Source organism: Lactuca saligna, chromosome 2 (genome assembly GCF_052625555.1).
Source record: "Lactuca saligna cultivar CGN05327 chromosome 2, ASM5262555v1, whole genome shotgun sequence".
In the NCBI taxonomy this organism is placed as follows: Eukaryota; Viridiplantae; Streptophyta; class Magnoliopsida; order Asterales; family Asteraceae; genus Lactuca; species Lactuca saligna.
In genome coordinates, this window is record NC_136418.1 from 68,493,400 (window position 1) to 68,513,320 (window position 19,921).

A 19,921-nucleotide genomic window follows, 5' to 3' on the forward strand; every position below is an offset into this window, starting at 1 on the left:
GGACTTCAAAACACTTCAAAATGATAGAATTATAGGAGTTTACGGCCAAGGAAGGATCTTGGGCCGTAAACCCCTTTTCTAAGGGTGAAATGCACCACAAACACCCCTAAGGCCTTAAGACCATTTACCTTGAACACATGGGACTTGAATGGGGATCAAAAGACTTCATAATCACTCCTTAAAAGGAGTTTACGGCCAAGGAACATATCTTGGGCCGTAAACTCCAAGTGATGACCTAAATGTGTGCATCTTGTCCCTATTAGCCTTAGATAAAATCATGGAAGCCATCCTTGATGTGCAAGTGCCTCAAATGAATTAAAATCCATCACCCATAGGAGTTTACGGCCGTAAACTCTAGGGTATATGGACTATAGGCCGTAAACTCCCATACACCAATTCAATCTACTCAGCACAAGTGAGTTTATACCCCTTTAATCAACCTTTGAAATACTTTTAAATGTTTTAAATACTTTATGGGGGGGGGGGGGGGGGGGGGAAATACAAGTCAAATACTTATAGTTATTACATCAATCACATGTGATTGCATTAATCACATGTGATTAATAACTAGAAAACCAATGATTTTATCACTGTTCAACTGTTTATCAAACTGTTTCACTTCAAATGTTTTACAAACTCTTTTTACTTATCAAATGCTTTTATTAAACTTTGTTTTATTTCTTATAAATTGCATGCCCATATATGTATATATATATATATATATATATATATATATATATATATAAGAAATGTTTAAAGGGCTTAGGAAGGCCATCCGCCCTATTTCCTTTTCGCGCACTGAGATGTGGTCTAGTGGGATTTCGGGTGACCATCCGAAGGTCGTTTCAATATTAGTTATATATCATATATACATGTATAGACATAAAAGTACTTCCATATTCATATTTATCAGTACATCAATAGTTAGTTACCATTGGGGTAACACAATACATATACATATACTAGAAACAATACATATACAATGATGCTAGAAACAATACATATACATATACATATACTAGAAACAATACATATACAATGATGCTAGAAACAATACATATACATATACATATACTAGAAACAATACATATACAATGATGCTAGAAACAATACATATACATATACTAGAAACAATACATATACAATGATGCTACAAATAATAATCGTAGCATGACTTAACTGTCATGGCTCGAGTTGTAGCCAGAATTCTCTTGAAGGGAGAGCATGAGTTTGCATATAGATCTATACTGGATTGATAATCCTACACCTTGCTGCTAGCTACAGCCAGACCTGCAGGTCTGCGGGTGCCAAACGTCATTCTGTTATTACGACCATTCATTTGTCGTTGTTACTAGTCGATAGTATGGTGCAATTTATCACGTAATGCCTTAATATAAATCCGGTTTAAGGTAGTTAGTACAACAGTAGTTCTTATAATACAAGGCTGCAGTACTACAATAATTTACCCATTACATATTTTTAGTGATAACCTCACTTAAACCTTTATGTACAAACTATATTTTGTTAAATGATAGTTACATTTGGGAAATTACACATTTTTACATCAAACGAGCATACAAAACAGTTAAGCCTTGGTAGAAGGCTACTTTAATAGAAAATATAGGTTTTTCTGATAGATTCAAACTTTTACAAACAATTGCAAACCTTTACATACATTTTACAAACTTATACTTTATACATGTTCAAACATTTTGGATGACAAATACCGACACTAAAATACTTATGAACTCACCAGCTTAATGCTGATAAACTCTTTCAAAATAACTTGTATTCTCAGGTCATCAGTAGACAGGTACCGAGGCCAGCTTTTGAGAAGATGGAGCGCATTCAAGACTCATCTTATTATTTTGATATACGTTATTTTTGGTGTCTATACTGTACAGAACACACTTGTATTAAAATTATACATTTAATGCAATGGATGATGTTGTTTGCTTATTTACATTTACTGTGTTGTGATACTTACATGACGTCCTCTGCCCCAGAACGTTTCCGCCGTTCTTGGTTTTGGGGTGTGACATCTTTGTCGGTTGAGATAATCTCCAAACGAACCTTTCGATCTTTTTGTTCTCAGGAGTGACTAATCCCGGGCAGAGAAGTGCGAGATCATCAAATCGGGAAGTGTATGCAGCAATGTCGGAACCTTTCATCTTCAGGTTCAAGAGCTCGTGCTCTAGTTTCTACATTTCACCACGGGGGCAGTACTCGGCAATGAGGAGTTCTTTCATGGCTTCCCAGCCCATGGAATTGGCTACAGGTAAGGTTAGAGATTTGACTCGGCCATTCCACCAAGTTAAGGCTTTATCAACGAAGGTACAGGCCGCGAACTTGACCTTATCAGATTCCGCGCAAGCACAGATTTTGAAGATGGACTCGATTTTCTCGAACCATCAGGATAAGGAAATGACACCTACAGCGCCATTGAAGGATGTTGGTTTCGCGTTCATGAAATCCTTATAGGAACCCCCTCTTTGGTGTCCCTGACTAACGTTGGGGTTTTGAGATTGTGGACCACCTCCTGAACCACTAGGGTTCATTTGTGACATGGCTGCCACCATTGCAGCTGTCATGACCATCTGGAGTGACGCTAGGTCAAATTGGGGAGGAGGTGGCGGTGAAGAAGGATTGTTGTTGTTCTTTGAGTTGGGTCTCTTTCGGGGAGGCATCTTGATCTAATAAGATCAAGAAAGAGAGGATGGTAAGTCCTCTACATTGAATCGATATATATGGCAGTTATATGATCCGAATAAGCGATAAAACAAGAAAGAGTTATCGAAACAGATAATTTATCGCTAAGAATAATCACAGAAAGCCACTCGAATAAGGATTACTAAAGAGGGTCGGGATTGAGAAATACTCCCATAGTATTTCATGAATTGTTTACGACCATGATTCGATGTTTGGAATATTAGGGTAAGTTTTAGGCATGCCGCATACCACAGTCACTCCCAAGCACATGTTGGCCGTGTCTCGAATGAATATAGTTGGCCAGGCTATATTGACCCTAGACACGACTACATAACTGCCCAGGTTTAACCATAGCACACAATACCTAATTACTTATGTTCTGTTCTACTTGTGGTTACGGATGACGACGGTTCGGTATACTTGTATACTTTTGAAAATACTCGTAGTTTGAAGATACTTTTAATTCAGAGCACTTAGGCCCTTTAGTGTTTATAGTTTTAGACCATGTAAGGTTTGGTATACTTCATTCACTATAAACAAGGGCTCTGATACCAATCTATCACACCCCGAAAATCGAAGGCGGAAACATTTCCGGGGTTGACTCCACGTTGAGTAACAAATCCAATACAGATAGTAAGTAAAGTAAAGCAACCATTACATTACATAATAAAGTTTTACAGTTGTTTCAAAAGTAAAGTTTGTACAGTTGTGATACATAGTATATATAAACAAAATGAAACGGATCTTCATGTACACCGTCTTCAAGCAAAAAGGATCTTCAGGTACCTGTTCTAACGCTGACCTGAGAACACAAGCGGTTTGAAAATCAACATAAAGCTGGTGAGTTCATAAGCGGTTTTTTTTTGTGAAAATGTTTCAAGTTTCCTTTCTATTTCTGAAATTTTATGTATACCAAGAAAATCCCATATTTTCTTAAAGTTGATTGTAGTTTCACAAATGTAAGGTATAGTAAGTTTGTACACTGAAAACATATCTACTCGTGTAAAAATGTATAGTTTAGTTATCCAGCTTGTTAAACTGCTCTGTTTACCTATCATGTATTACCAGGAAAGTCCCATACTTTCCTTATTGTATGTTACCAATTGTAAAAGATGTAATGTTATCCATTTTGTTATTCTTTTTCGTTATGTAAGTGTTACCTAGAAAAGCCCCGTGCTTTCCTGCATGTTGGTTTCTAATGTGAACGATGTTAAAGATGTAATAGATGTAAACATGATTAGGTTCCATGTTTTCCCCAGGAAAGTCCCGTACTTTCCTGAATGTTAGTTACAATACGTGAAAGATGTAAAAGATGTAAAAGATGTAAAAGATGTATAAAGTGGTTCATTATTACTATAAGTAAATCTCTGTTATCCTAATTGCGAGTTCCATAACCATACAATAGACTAAAACCTGTGGCAATAAGTAGTCCACATGTGGCAATAAGTAGTCCACATACTTATGACTTTCGTCACCCTTGAACCAATTCGGTTCGGCTGTAGCTAGCAGCCAGGTGTGGGGTAGTCAGCCTCGTATAGATCTATACACTCAAGTCACGCTCTCTAAATACCAAAGATTCTGGTTATGGGTGTAGTCCTCTACTCGCGTATCTCGGTGGAGTGTTCGCCGAGGACGTGTGTCCAATCATACAGGATTAACAAATTTACTAGTAATAATATAATAGTCCTCCACTCGCGTATATGTGTGGAGTGTTACCAAGGACAAAACAGTGTACATGTATTATTTAAATGTTTAATGTTATGCTTTTAACTGATAAAATATGGAAATCCATTTGTGAAATATATGTAAAACATAACAGTTTAAAGACCTATTTACAAATATATGTTACGTGATCTGCATGTTCAATTGGTTATCAATTATGGTAATCAATAATAAAAGCATATGAAATATGAAACACACATTTGAAAACATGTTTTGAGTACAAGAATTCCCTTGTACTTTGCTTGTGTTCCCCCTGAAAACAGTGAAAACAGTGAAAAAGGGTAGGGGTATGAACTCACCGGACTCGGAAATGTGTCGGTTTTGAATACTAGACGTTGGTTCGGGGTCTGATTACTCGCGATGTCCCTATGTAAAACGAAATAATGTCCATATATATACAATTAGGGATACATTCACTAATCATATGGAACATTACACTCCAACGAGGTTAAACACCTCAAAACGAGCGTTTGGAGTGACCCGGGTGACATTTTCGGACGTGTAATGGCACTAGGGACTTGGGACTTGAGCTTACTCCCCAAGAGTAAACATTTTAAAGAGTTTACAGCCACATAACACACTCACACATGAGTTTACGGCCGTAAACTCATGTTGGTGTAGTTTTGAGTGTTTAAATGGCTTAAATGGACATGGGGATGGTTGGAATGGATTTCTAAAATGCCTTGGAATGAATTAAATGTAATTATACCACAAAGAAGGGAGTTTACAGCCACCACCTTGGAGTTTACGGCCGTAAACTACCCATGGTAAAAAGAAATTGTTTTAAGGCTTAAGGAGCAATCACATGTGATTCTAATTAATTTTCTAAGGTTTGGTATCAATTTTAGGCTTCAAATAACACATTTATACGAGTTTACGGTCCAGATACATACTCTCTATCCGTAAACTCTAATATGAGTAAGAAAAATTAGTTTTTGATGTTAAGAACAATCACATGTGATTCTGGGAATTTATCCAAGCCTTTGGGGTGGTTTAAGGCATCTTTTAACAAAGTTTTATGAGTTTACGGCCAAGGGTATGTTCCTAGGCCGTAAACTCCTATAAATGACCTTTTTGATGTGTTTCAAACCCTTAAACTATTTTTAGATGCAACTAGATTTTACCACAAGACTATTGGTTAAGTTTCAAGGCATTTGGACATGATTTAAGGCACTAAATCCCCATTTAAGAGGAGTTTACGGCCCAAGAATATGCCTTGGCCGTAAACTCACTTTTGTCCCCCAAAATTCATGTTTAAAGTGTTCCAAGTCTAGATTAGCAAGCCTTAAGGTCCTATCTAAGTCCCAACTATGATTTGGAAGGGTTATTTGGCTCAAAAACCCCATGCTAAGGAGTTTACGGCCCAAGCATGATCCTTGGCCGTAAACTCATGTTCTTGGTCTCAAAACATAATTTAAACATCAATTTGAAGGCTAAAGAGGTTGAATAACAAGTTAGGGGTGTTACCTCTTTGATTGGAAGCCTTAATTCTTTGTTTTGGACCTTTGATTTTGTGATGAGGAGAGAGGTTGGGAGTGTTTAATGATAAATTGGCCAAAGGCTTCAAATGGAGTCTTAAAACACTTTATATAGTGTTTAAGTTTTGGTCACGGTGGAATTCTACTCGATACCGGCGTTAGACAAGACTTTTAGTCGTACCCGATTGAGTTACCATAACCCAATACGGTAAATTCTAGAAATATTCCGATCACTAAATTTGGGTGTTAAAATGATTTCTATATGTATTAAGACACCCATTAAGTCATTTTAAATACGTACGAGTTAATGACTTAATCAAACAGAAGGTCGGAAATCGAATTTGGAAACGACGATTGGTTGCATGAATCGTACTACAAAAGAGTTACAAGAAATGATACAGAAATTTCGGGTTGTTACACCCACCATAACGTGCTTTGGCTTGCCCCTCCAACTTCAAACACAAACCACAAAGAGTTCCAAAATCAGCATAAGGATATAACTCCACAACATTGGCAATGTTGTAGTTCAACACCCTTTTAGAAAACGAGTCATTTTTTGTTCTTCAATTTCTTTAATATCCCCCATCAAGGACAACTTCTCAAATTCATCAATGTATTCTCCAACACTCATTTTTCCTTGCCTCAAATCAGCAATCTTCTTGTAAGTGGCCATTCTATGAGTAGAAGGAACATATCTCTTTCTTAGCTTTCGTTTTAGAGAAAGCCAAGAACAAATTTTTTCTTTGCCTTCACGGGTTGTCTTGGCCTTAAGCCCTTCAAACCACAATGAAGCACCACCACATAGCTTGAGAATGGCATACTTGCAGCTTTTTTTGTCTCGTACTTCTTTGTACTCGAACATTCTTTCAATCTTCCTTTCCCACTCCAAGTAGCGTTCAGGATCAATTCCACCAACAAATTCAGGCAATTCAGACACCTTGAATTCTTCCACAACCCTATGTTCACCACGGCGGGGTTGCCTTCGATTTCCACCTTCTTGGATGTTTCTTAATGCTTCTCGAAGATTTTGTAGGAACTCTGGATCATTAAAATCCATTCTGCGCTCTGATACCACTTATGATGCGTGTATGGGCTTGATTTAGTGAGTAGGGTAGTGTTTAGGTAAATTAAGAGAGAATAGCAACCACAAATGATATGTGAATGGAAAGAAATAGATAGATTAGTATAGTAACAACTCAAGACCTATTAAGTTGTATACCGATGAAAACAATCCAAGACCTATTGGATTGAGTTCGTATCAAGTCAAGAACACATCCCAACAAGATAATTTGAGAATTATAACAATAATTCAAAGTGAAAATAATGGTTCTTTGATTAAAATTCGTGCCTTACTTTTTCCATGCATAATTTGGCTTTATATGAAGCCTTTATTACAAATTTGGTGGTTACAAGCCAACCAACCAATTATTCATTAAAACTAGTAAATAGAAATTAAGGTAACTCTTGAAAGAACACAATGAAAACATCCATGGGACTTGTGAATGAAAAAAAACGGCTATGCTTCATTAAGGAGCCATAAGAAGCATTAAGGAGTCATCATAAGCATTAAAGTGTAACCCTAATCCACAAAAGAGGGTCAAAAACGGCTAGGAGGCTTTATGAAGCAAATAGTAACGTTTTTAGCACTTATGAAGCCTTAAAAATGTTGCCCTAGTCTTCATGCAACCTTAATTCAATTTGTGGGTTACCATGCACAACCCAACCATTGAGCCCAAACCACCTTCTAGCCCACTAGTAATCACTAATCCATCACATTTTGGGCTTTCATGATCCATGCATGGATCACAAGATCAGAATGAGAGTCATAGCAATAGAGTAGTCAACTGCCAATATACTGGTATAGATGATGTAATACAAGTTCATGAAAATTGACCTAAAATAGGTCTTACATCAGACCATAAGGAAAAATGTTGGTGGTTTAGAGGTCTAGTTAGAGTACTTTTTAAAGCTAGGAAGGTTTACAGACAAGTGATCTACGAAACCTAGAGAGGGAAGGCTAGTCCTTTAAACAAAAGAGTGAGATAAATAGACGTCTTCTACTAGCGACGGTTACTTGTTGGGCGAACCCTCATATCCGATAGTTGATGCATAACTTCCTGAAGGTGTCGATCATGCATCCTTTGACGTGCTCGGAGTTCCCTAACTTCAGCTCAGGATGCAGCTAGTTGATGCTGTAGAGCCTCGTTAGTCCTCCTTGTCCTGTCCATGGCTTCTTCAAGTTGGCGGATGCGAACAGTGTTGAGATTCGAGTTAGCATCCACTTCTACAACTCGACCAATGGCTGCTTGACCCTGCTCAACATTCCTGGCGATTCTTCGGACCATGATGGGCAAAACCCGATCCGTTGATCCTCCTTCACTTATGTTGTAGAAGCTTCGGTCTCCGTTGTAACGTAAAGGCCGGCCCTGCTGCTCGCTCCATCGGTTCAAGGATATTGCCCACATGGGAGTGGGACCCTAAAATGCCAAACGGGGGGTTGAGGCTCGGAGCTCTAGGAGGTAGGTTGTTAACTTCTTGCTCGAAGTCGGAGCTATCTGAAAAGCCTTCTGCTCGGTGGTCATCTAGAGGGATCTGGTGATCATCGTCCGACTCTTCGTCGAGCCATCCTCCATTGCCCTGGTTTGGGTAGTACGGATCACCGGGAAGGTGAAAGCCAGCCATGATATCTACGCGAGAAAAGGGGAAAGGAAGATTAATAGACGCACTAACCTAAAATACCTATAAGATGATCGTCACGAGTTAGACCAATACTTGCATAATGCATACTAATTACATGTGGCCGGGGCAGGATAGTCCGTCGAATAAGTGACCCTAACTCTAAATCCATAACCAAACAAGGAACAGGAAGTAAAGCAAAGATCACAGATTCTAAGTCTATAACGCCCTAATCACATGTAACCGGAAAGTATCCATTTAGCAACTATTGCTCCACTAGTAACGACCCTTTTTGGTTCTCACACATGCATATTTGAGAGGTACATAATACTCCTATAGTATTCTTATGCAAATGTTATTGTGGTAGTGTTGGTAAGTTTTTAGACTTGTTGCACACCACAACCAAGCTTAGGCACATGCTGGTCACTCCCAGGAAAACGTAGTTGATCAGGCTACATCCCCCCCCCCAAATGTGACCATATGTCTCTAGGTCCAATTGTGATATCCAACAATCTTAATACTTTTGTTCTGTTCTAGTGTGATACTGACTTCTGTATTTTATAATGGTGTGTGTATATATATACTTAGTTAAATCTTTTAGATACTTATCAGTATATATTCTTGGTCAGAGTGTTTTAGTCCCGAAGCGTTTATAGTTCGTATATCTTTTATAGGTTGATATACTTGATTCACTATAAACAATGCTCTGATACCAATCTGTCACACCCCAAAACCAATAACGGCGGAATACGTTTTGGGGTGGAGGACGTCATGTACAGTATCATCACAATTGCATAGTAGTAAAAACAAGAAACATACAACCATTTCATTTACATAGTGAGTTTAATTACAAGTGAGTTTTGTAATGTTCAACAAACACCAAAAATAATACAAAAACAAGAGATGGATCTTGTATGCTCCACTTTCTCCAAAATACTGCACCTGTACCTGTCTATCTTTGACCTGAGGATACAAGTTATTTTGAAAACGAGTATCAGCATAAAGCTGGTGAGTTCATAAGAGTTTAGTGTGAGTTTTGTATAATATGCATTAGAAAAAGCTGCAATTTACATTCATAAGTAGTAGAAAACCCTAGAAAATCCTATATTTTCCAGAAAATACATTGTAAGTGAAAACCTTTAAGAAACAAGAAATCTTCATCTTTGAAAACCGTTTATTGTAAAAGTATATTATTGAATATCCAATAAATAATGTAATAAGATAGGATATGCCTGTAGTCAGTAATAGAGGTGCAAACTCCCTTTAGTGATAGATATTTGTTTACTTCGGGATGTTAAACTTGACTTTAGTTTAGTATTTTAGTGTGGATATAGTGTATTCCTTATATGTTACCGATAGTGTGAGCAATAGAGGACCCCATAACCTTCCCGGTCATGCACAGTGTAGTGAAGTAGTGGCATCCCTAGGCCTGCACGGCTCGGATTGCAGTTAACAGTCCGGATGTAATAGTGTCTGCCCCGTATAGATCTATACATGTAGTGTTGTCTTCCAGTCGGAAAAACTCTAGGTATAGTATGTAGCGAATAGAGTATCTCGTAGTGAGTTAGTGTGTTATCTTTTGTTTAGTGTCTTTTCTTGTATTATAGTGTAGTAGTCTTTTGTATAGCTCATAGTGGTTTCTCTTATTAGTGTATCGTCTCGTAATAGTGTGTATTATAGTGTGTAGAGTAGTAGTTATAGCGAGTAGTAATGGCCTTAACTATACCTATTATAGTTAACTTAGTGTGTATAGTTCTTACCAATTTAGTGGTTTAAGCATCGGATGAAATGAAAATGCTCGTATCCAACACTAATATACATTATATATAACTAAGAAATCAACGACAGTTAGACGGATATCAACTACCCTAAGCCCACAATCAAACAAGAACATGAAATAAGGCGAGCTATCGGTCCTAAGTCCTTCAAGTCTTACTTATATAAATATATTAGTATGGTTACATTTTATAAGAAACTTTATTTAAGAAAAATCTTGTCAAAAGTTAAAATTTAAAAAGTTGTTTATTTATTCAAAATAGTTTTGAAAGCGTAAAATCCTTTTATAAAGCGTAGTGGTAAATCACATGTGATTTGAACTACGAATAGTGAATCACATGTGATAAATTTCCATAAACATGTATAATTGACTTGTATCCCCCCCCCCCCCCCCCCCCCGTAAAACATATAAAAACATTTGAAAGGTTCATTAAAGGGGTATGAACTCACCAGATGAGGAAAGGTGTCGACTAGGATGCTAAACGTCGGATCGAGGCTTGAAAACATGCGAGGCTCCTATGTAATATGAAATGATACACAAATGTATCTAATTAGACTTTAAATCACTAATTAGATAAGCTCATACGCTCCAAGATGCAAAAACACTTTAATTAAGTGTTAGGAGTGGTTCGGGTAGCATCTAAGGGTGTGTAGGGCATAGATAAAGAGTTTACTCTTTAAAAGTTATCCCTTAGGGGAGTTTATGGTCCTATGGCCATATTACCATGAGTTTACGACCATAAACTCATGGGTGGTGTGTTCTTGGATGCTAAATGGTCTTACAATGCACAAAGGAAAGTTCTAGGGTTGATTTTGTGGCTTAGGAAGTGATTGGGACTTGAAAGGGCCTTGGAAAAGGAGTTTACAGTTTATGAAGATGCTCTTAGGGAGTTTACTACCTTAAACAATTGAGTTTACTACCTTAAACTCATGTTTGCCCATAAATCATGCGTTTTTGTGGTTGAAGGTTAAGCATACAAGGTTCTAGGTTCAATTCCAAGCCATACAAGGTGTTAAAGGCACTTTAACACCCATTTGAAGAGTTTATGGTCCAAGAAGATGGGTTTATGGTCCAAGGAGATGAGTTTACGGTCTAAGAATGTTCTTGGACTGTAAACTTAAGTTTGATCCATTTACATATGTTTTGGTGCATCACATGAAGGATTACAAGGTTCTACACTCTCATGGAAGCATCATGGAAGCATTGGAAGTGTTTAGGGGCATTTTGACACTTTAAAAGGAGTTTATGGTCCATGAATGTGGGTTTACGGTCAAGCATGTTCTTGGACCGTAAACTCATGTCCAATACTCAAATGGTACAAATTTGGGGTCCTAAGTTCATGCATCCAAGTTTCTAAGCCATATCTAAACACTAGAATGGGTTTGGAGGGGTTTTAGGGCTTCAAAACCCTCTCAAGGGGTGTTCACGGTTTTGGGAGGGTCCTAGACCGTAAACACTTGTTCTTGGGTGTTTTTGGATGTTTCAAACATGAATTTGCATGCCAAACAAGTTAAACAACAAGCTAGGATGAAGTACTTACCAAATTGAAGCTTGAAATGGGGTTTTTTGGTGAATTTCGAATTCTAGAGAGAGAGGAGTGAAAGAAAGTGTTTAGAGAGAGAAAAATCTTCAAAATGATGTCACTCACTCTCTTATATAGGGGTTGAGTTTGTGGCCCGGTGGAATTTTACCCGATACTGCCGTTAGACGGTGCTTTTGGTCGCACCCGATAAAGTTGCCGTAATTACGACTTAAATAAAACTAAATATTTTCTAAATGAAATAGAAAATATTTTAATGTTTTTAAAATGTATTCTAACATTATTAAAACATTAATAGAAGTCGTAATAATTTAATTAAAACAAGGTTAACGGTAAATTTTGGAATTTAAAGGCTTTGTTAACGAAGATGGGTTACAAATAACGGAACGAACTTCGGGTTGTCAAAAAAAGTGATACCAAACCTTGGAAAATTAATTAGAATCACATGTGATTGCTCCTTGCGCCTCAAATCAATTTTTCTTAACCCTAAGAGAGTTTACGGCCGTAAACTCCAAGTTTACAGCCGTGAACTCCTTCTTAAATGGTATTAATCCATTCAAACCATTCCAAGGAATTTTAGTAAGTCATTCCAACAATCCCCAAGTCCAAACAAGCCATTAAACCCTCAAAACCATACCCACATGAGTTCACGGCCGTGAACTCATGTATGTATGTGTTATGTGGTTGTAAACTCACTTAAATGTTTACTCTTGGGGAGTAAGCTCAAGTCCCAAGTCCCTAGTACCAATACACGTCCGTAGATGTCACCAGGGTCACTCCAAACGCTCGTTTTGAGGTGTTTAACCTCGTTGGAGTGTAATGTTCCATATAATTAGTGATTATAAATCTAATTAGATATATATGGACATTATTACGTTTTACATAGGGACTTCGCGAGTAATCAAGCCTCGAACCAACGTCTAGTGTCCGAAACCGTCGCATTTCCGAGTCCGGTGAGTTCATACCCCTACCCTTTTTCACTGTTTTCACTGTTTTCATGGGGGGGGGGGGGGGAACACAAGCAAAGTACAAGGGATTACTTGTACTCAAAACATGTTTTTAAATGTGTGTTTCACATTTTATATGCTTTTAACACTGATTACTACAACTGATAACCGTTTGAACATGCAGATCGCGTAAACATATATTTGTGAAATGGATTTTAAACTTTTATGTTTTACTTATATTTCACAAACGGTTTTCCACATTTTATCAGTTAAAAGCATGACATTAGAACATTTGAACATAATACTTGTACACTGTTTTGTCCTTGGTAACACTCCACATATATACGCGAGTGGAGGACTATCATATTATTACTAGTAAATCTGTTAATCCTGTATGATTGGAGACACGTCCTCGGCGAACACTCCACAGAGATACGCGAATGGAGGACTACACCCGTAACCAGAATCTCTGGGATTTAGAGAGCGTGAATTGAGTGTATAGATCTATACGGGGCTGACTACCCCATACCTGGCTGCTAGCTACACCCGAACCGAAATGGTTCAAGGGTGAAGCAAGTCATAAGTATGTGGACTACTTATTGCAATAGGTTTAGTCCATTGTACGGTTATGGAACTCGCAATTAGGATAACAGAGATTTACTTATGGTAATAATAAACAACTTTATACAATTCACAAAGATAACCAGGATTTGGTATACATCTTTCACATCGGTAACCAACAATCAGGAAAGTATGGGACTTTCCTGGGAAACCTAGTACATAACCAGGTCTAACATGAATACATCTTTTACATTGATAACCAACATTCAGGAAAGTATGGGACTTTCCTGGGGAAACATTTACATAACCAGAACGAGTAACAAACCAGATAACCTTACTTTACATCTTTCACAATTGGTAAAACAATCAGGAAAGTATGGGACTTTCCTGGGAATACATTGGTACATAACCAGAACAGTATGTCAATCCAGATAACCTAACTATACATCTTTTCAAGAGAAAACATGTTTTTCAGTGTATAACTTTACTTTACATGTTAACAAACGATAACCAACCTTTTTAAGAAAATATGGGATTTTCTTGGTGTGCGTAACATTTTAGAAACATAAAGGACACTTGAACATTTCACAAACAAAAACTACTTATGAACTCACCAGCGTTATGCTGCTTTTCAAACCGCTTGTGTTCTCATATCAACGTTAGGACAGGTACCCGAAGATCCTTTTTGTCAGAAGACGGAGATCTCAGAAGACCCGTTTTATTTTGTTCATATATATATATATATATATATATATATATATATATATATATATATATATATATATATGCTATGTAACACAATTGTACAAACTTTACTTTTGAAACAACTGTAAAACTTTTCTTATGTAATGTAATGGTTGTTTTACTTTACTTACTATGTGCATTGAATTTGATACTCAACATGGAGTCAACCCCGGAAATGTTTCCGCCTTCGGTTTTCGGGGTGTGACAGATTGGTATCAGAGTCCTTGTTTATAGTGAATGAAGTATACCAAACCTTACATGGTATAAAACTATAAACACTAAAGGGCCTAAGTGCTCTGAATTAAAAGTATCTTCAAACTACAAGTATTTTCAAAAGTATACAAGCATACCGAATCGTCACGATCCGTAACCACAAGTAGAACAGAACATAAGTAATTGGGTGTTGTGTACTACGGTTGATGCGTGTATGGGCTTGATTTAGTGAGTAGGGTAGTGTTTAGGTAAATTAAGAGAGAATAGCAACCACAAATGATATGTGAATGGAAAGAAATAGATAGATTAGTATAGTAACAACTCAAGACCTATTAAGTTGTATACCGATGAAAACAATCCAAGACCTATTGGATTGAGTTCGTATCAAGTCAAGAACACGTCCCAACAAGATAATTTGAGAATTATAACAATAATTCAAAGTGAAAATAATGGTTCTTTGATTAAAATTCCTGCATTACTTTTTCCATGCATAATTTGGCTTTATATGAAGCCTTTATTACAAATTTGGTGGTTACAAGCCAACCAACCAATTATTCATTAAAACTAGTAAATAGAAATTAAGGTAACTCTTGAAAGAACACAAAAAAAAACGTCCATGAGACTTGTGAATGAAAAAAAAAACGGCTATGCTTGCTTAAGGAGCCATAAGAAGCATTAAGGAGTCATCATAAGCATTAAAGTGTAACCCTAATCCACCAAAGAGTGTCAAAAACGGCTAGGAGGCTTTATGAAGCAAATAGTAACGGTTTTAGCACTTATGAAGCCTTAAAAATGTTGCCCTAGTCTTCATGCAACCTTAATTCAATTTGTGGGTTACCATGCACAACCCAACCATTGAGCCCAAACCACCTTCTAGCCCACTAGTAATCACTAATCCATCACATTTTGGGCTTTCATGATCCATGCATGGAACATCCCCCCCCCCCTTTGAAAGGAATTGACCTCAATTCATCTAGTCCATCATCATCAAGATAAGGTGAAAGATCTCCCACATTAAAGGTAGCATGCACTCCATGGTCTCCTCCTAAATCTACCTTGTAAGCATTATCATTGACACACGACACCACTTTATAAGGACCTTCGGCTCTTGGCATTAACTTGTTTTTCCTTTTGTTAGGAAAACGTTCTTTCCTCATATGCACCCACACCAAGTCACCATCTTGAAAGACACGTGGTTTCCTATGCTTGTTTGACTTCTGTTTGTACAACTCATTCACAGCTTCAATCTTCTCACAAACTTGTTGGTGTAGTTTCATCATGGCCTTCAACTTGTCATTAGCATCCTTGTGAACCAATTCATCCTTTGGCAATGGAATCAAATCCAAAGGCATGTAAGGATTCACACCATACACCACCTCAAAAGGAGAGTGACCTGTAGCATAAGTAGGAGAACGATTATAGGCAAATTCAACATGTGCAAGTTTGATGTCCCAATCTTTTTGAGTTTTGCTAACCAGCCCTCTCAACAAAGCACCCAAAGTTCTATTAGTAACCTTTGTTTCCCCATCAGTTTGTGGATGATGGGATGTACTAAAAAGTAACTTAGTACCCACTTTCCTCCATAAAGTGTTCCAAAAGTAACTTAGAAATTTGGAATCCCTATCAGAAATAATTGCTTTAGGAATACCATGCAAACGAACCACCTCTTTAAAATACAAATCAGCCACATTAGATGCATCATTGGTTTTATGACAATGCACAAAGTGAGCCATTTTTGAAAACCTATCCACCACCACCATAATGGAATCCTTCCCCCTTTGAGTTCTAGGCAAAGCCATAATGAAATCCATGGACACATCTTCCCAAGGACGAATAGGAACCAGCAAAGGAGTGTAAACACCATGCTTGAAAGTTGTTTTCGCCATATGACATGTAACACACTTGCCCAATATGTTGGTTACATCCCCCAACATCTTCGGCCAAAAGAAATGTTCTTTAAGCACCTGCAAAGTTTTGGTAATGCCAAAATGACCAGCCAAACCACCGCCATGAGCTTCACAAATCAACAACTCCCGTATTGCATGTTTTGGGACACAAAGACGATTGCCTTTGAATAGAAAGCCATCTTGAATCACAAATTCACCATTAGGACCACCTGCACATTTCAAAAACATATCTCCAAAGTCCATATCAGATTGATAATGGTCCTTTAGAGTTTTAAATCCCAAGAAACGAGCATCCAAAGTCACCAATAATGAGTAACGCCTCGAGAGTGCATCAGCCACCATATTGCTTTTGTCATCCTTGTATTTGCATGAAAAATGAAAGGATTGCAAGAACTCCACCCACTTTGCATGTCTTGTGCTCAACTTTTGTTGCCCATTGATGTACTTCAAGGATTCATGATCAGAATGCAAAATAAAATGATTTGCACGCAAATAATGACTCCAATGATCTAAAGCACGAACAATAGCATAAAACTCCTTATCATAAGTGCAATAATTCAAACGAGCACCACCCAACATTTCAGAAAAATAAGCAATAGGACGTTTGGATTGGATCAAAACAACCCCAATACCAACTCCACTTGCATCACACTCCACTTCAAATGGTTGAGAAAAATCTGGAAGAGCTAAAATAGGAGCATCACACAATAATGCCTTGAGTTTCTCAAATTCCTTTTGAGCTTCTTCTCCCCATGCAAAGACTCCTTTCTTCAAACAACCTGTCATGGGACTTGCAATGGTGCTAAAATCACGAACAAATCTTCTATAGAAAGAAGCAAGACCATGAAATGATCTAACTTCAGAAATGTTAGTAGGAATAGGCCATGACTTGATTGCTTCAGTTTTTGATGGGTCTACGGACACGCCATTTTTTGAAACCACAAAACCCAAAAATGCCACTTCTTCCACTAAAAACGAACATTTTTCTTGCTTTCCATAGAGTTTTTGAGCTCTAAGCGTCTCGAAAACCTGTTTTAAGTGCACCAAATGATCCTCCAAGCTCTTGCTATATACCAAGATATCAACAAGGTACACAACCACAAACCTGCCCAAAAAAGATTTTAGCACTTCATTCATTAGTCGCATGAAAGTGCTAGGTGCGTTAGTTAGACCGAAAGGCATCACAGTCCATTCATACAAGCCATGTTTAGTTTTAAAGGCTGTTTTCCATTCATCCCCTTCACGCATACGAATTTGATGGTAACCACTTCTCAAATCAGTTTTTGAGAACACAATAGAACCATGCAACTCGTCCAACAAATCATCAACTCTAGGAATAGCAAATCGGTATTTTATTGTGATGTTATTAACAGCCCTACTATCAACACACATCCTCCAAGAACCATCTTTTTTTGGAACCAATAAAACTGGAACAGCACAAGGACTTAGGCTTTCACGAACATAACCCATTTTCATGAGTTCATCAATTTGTTTTTGCAACTCTTTTGTCACCTCCGGATTACATCTATAGGCAGCTTTATTAGGCAAAGGAGCACCCGGAATAAGGTCAATTTGGTGTTCGATACCGCGGATTGGAGGCAAACCCGGTGGTAATTCGCTTGGGAACACATCTTGAAACTCCAAAAGCAAATCAGCAATAGTGTTTTCTCCATGCACCATCTTCTCCACCTTTGCATGCTCTTTGGCCACAAGCATGTAAATAACATCACCTTTGTCAAGAACTTGCTCCACCTCCCTTTCACTAGAAAACATAGAAAGATTAGGTTTTTTTACTTGTTTAGAAATCATGGACCTTATGGCCGTTAGGGACATGGGTTTTAACACAATTTTTTTACTATTGTGTTTCAACTCATATTCATTGCTCCTCCCTCTATGTAACACGTCCCTATCAAATTGCCAAGGACGCCCCAACAAAATATGACATGCATCCATAGGAATAACATCACACAACACTTCATCTTCATAAGACCCCATAGTTAGACCAACTCTAACCTGTTTTGTCACCTTTATTTTGCTTCCATCATCCAACCAATGAAGAACATATGGTTTTGGGTGGTTTGTAGTAGACAAACCCAATTTGGTCACCATTTCATTAGAAGCAACATTAGTACAACTTCCACCATCAATAATCAAACTACACCACTTGTCTCTAACCAAACATTTGGTGTGAAACAATTGGTCTCGTTGATCCACATCAGCCACGGTTTGAACCCCTTGAGTTTTAAGGGTTCTAAGCACCAAAACTGTATCATACACCGGTGCTTCATACTCTACCTCTTCCTCTTCTTCCTCTTCTTGTTGTGTATCATAAAAAATACCTGTCAACCTCTCTTCTTCCTCCAACTCTTCACGACATTCAATGGCCTCCCTTAAAGTCACCACCCTTTTGTTTGGACAAGCATTTTGGTAATGACCAAAACCTTGACACTTGAAACATCTATTTTTCGCCAAACTAGTTTCTTTGGTACCACTAGTAAGTTTAGGAGCAATGGGAACACTACTAGAACCAGAAGGAGTAGAAACAGAATTTTGTTTATTGCTAGACTCGGGCTTAGACCATGACTTTGACTTGGGACTTTCGAGACTTGAACTTGAACTCCCACCATAACGTGCTTTGGTTTGCCCCTCCAACTTCAAGCACAAACCACAAAGAGTTCCAAAATCAGCATAAGGATATAACTCCACAACATTGGCAATGTTGTAGTTCAACCCTTTTAGAAAACGAGTCATTTTTTGTTCTTCAATTTCTTCAATATCCTCCATCAATGACAACTTCTCAAATTCATCAATGTATTCTCCAACACTCATTTTTCCTTGCCTCAAATCAGCAATCTTCTTGTAAGTGGCCATTCTATGAGTAGAAGGAACATATCTCTTTCTTAGCTTTCGTTTTAGAGAAAGCCAAGAACAAATATTTTCTTTGCCTTCACGAGTTCTCTTGGCCTTAAGCCCTTCAAACCACAATGAAGCACCACCACTTAGCTTGAGAATGGCATACTTGCAGCTTTTTTCGTCATCCACTTCTTTGTACTTGAACATTCTTTCAATCTTCCTTTCCCACTCCAAGTAGCGTTCAGGATCAGTTCCACCAACAAATTCAGGCAATTCAGACACCTTGAATTCTTCCACAACCCTATGTTCACCACGGCGGGGTTGCCTTCGATTTCCACCTTCTTGGATGTTTCTTAATGCTTCTCGAAGATTTTGTAGGAACTCTGGATCATCAAAATCCATTCTGCGCTCTGATACCACTTATGATGCGTGTATGGGCTTGATTTAGTGAGTAGGGTAGTGTTTAGGTAAATTAAGAGAGAATAGCAACCACAAATGATATGTGAATGGAAAGAAATAGATAGATTAGTATAGTAACAACTCAAGACCTATTAAGTTGTATACCGATGAAAACAATCCAAGACCTATTGGATTGAGTTCGTATCAAGTCAAGAACACATCCCAACAAGATAATTTGAGAATTATAACAATAATTCAAAGTGAAAATAATGGTTCTTTGATTAAAATTCCTGCATTACTTTTTCCATGCATAATTTGGCTTTATATGAAGCCTTTATTACAAATTTGGTGGTTACAAGCCAACCAACCAATTATTCATTAAAACTAGTAAATAG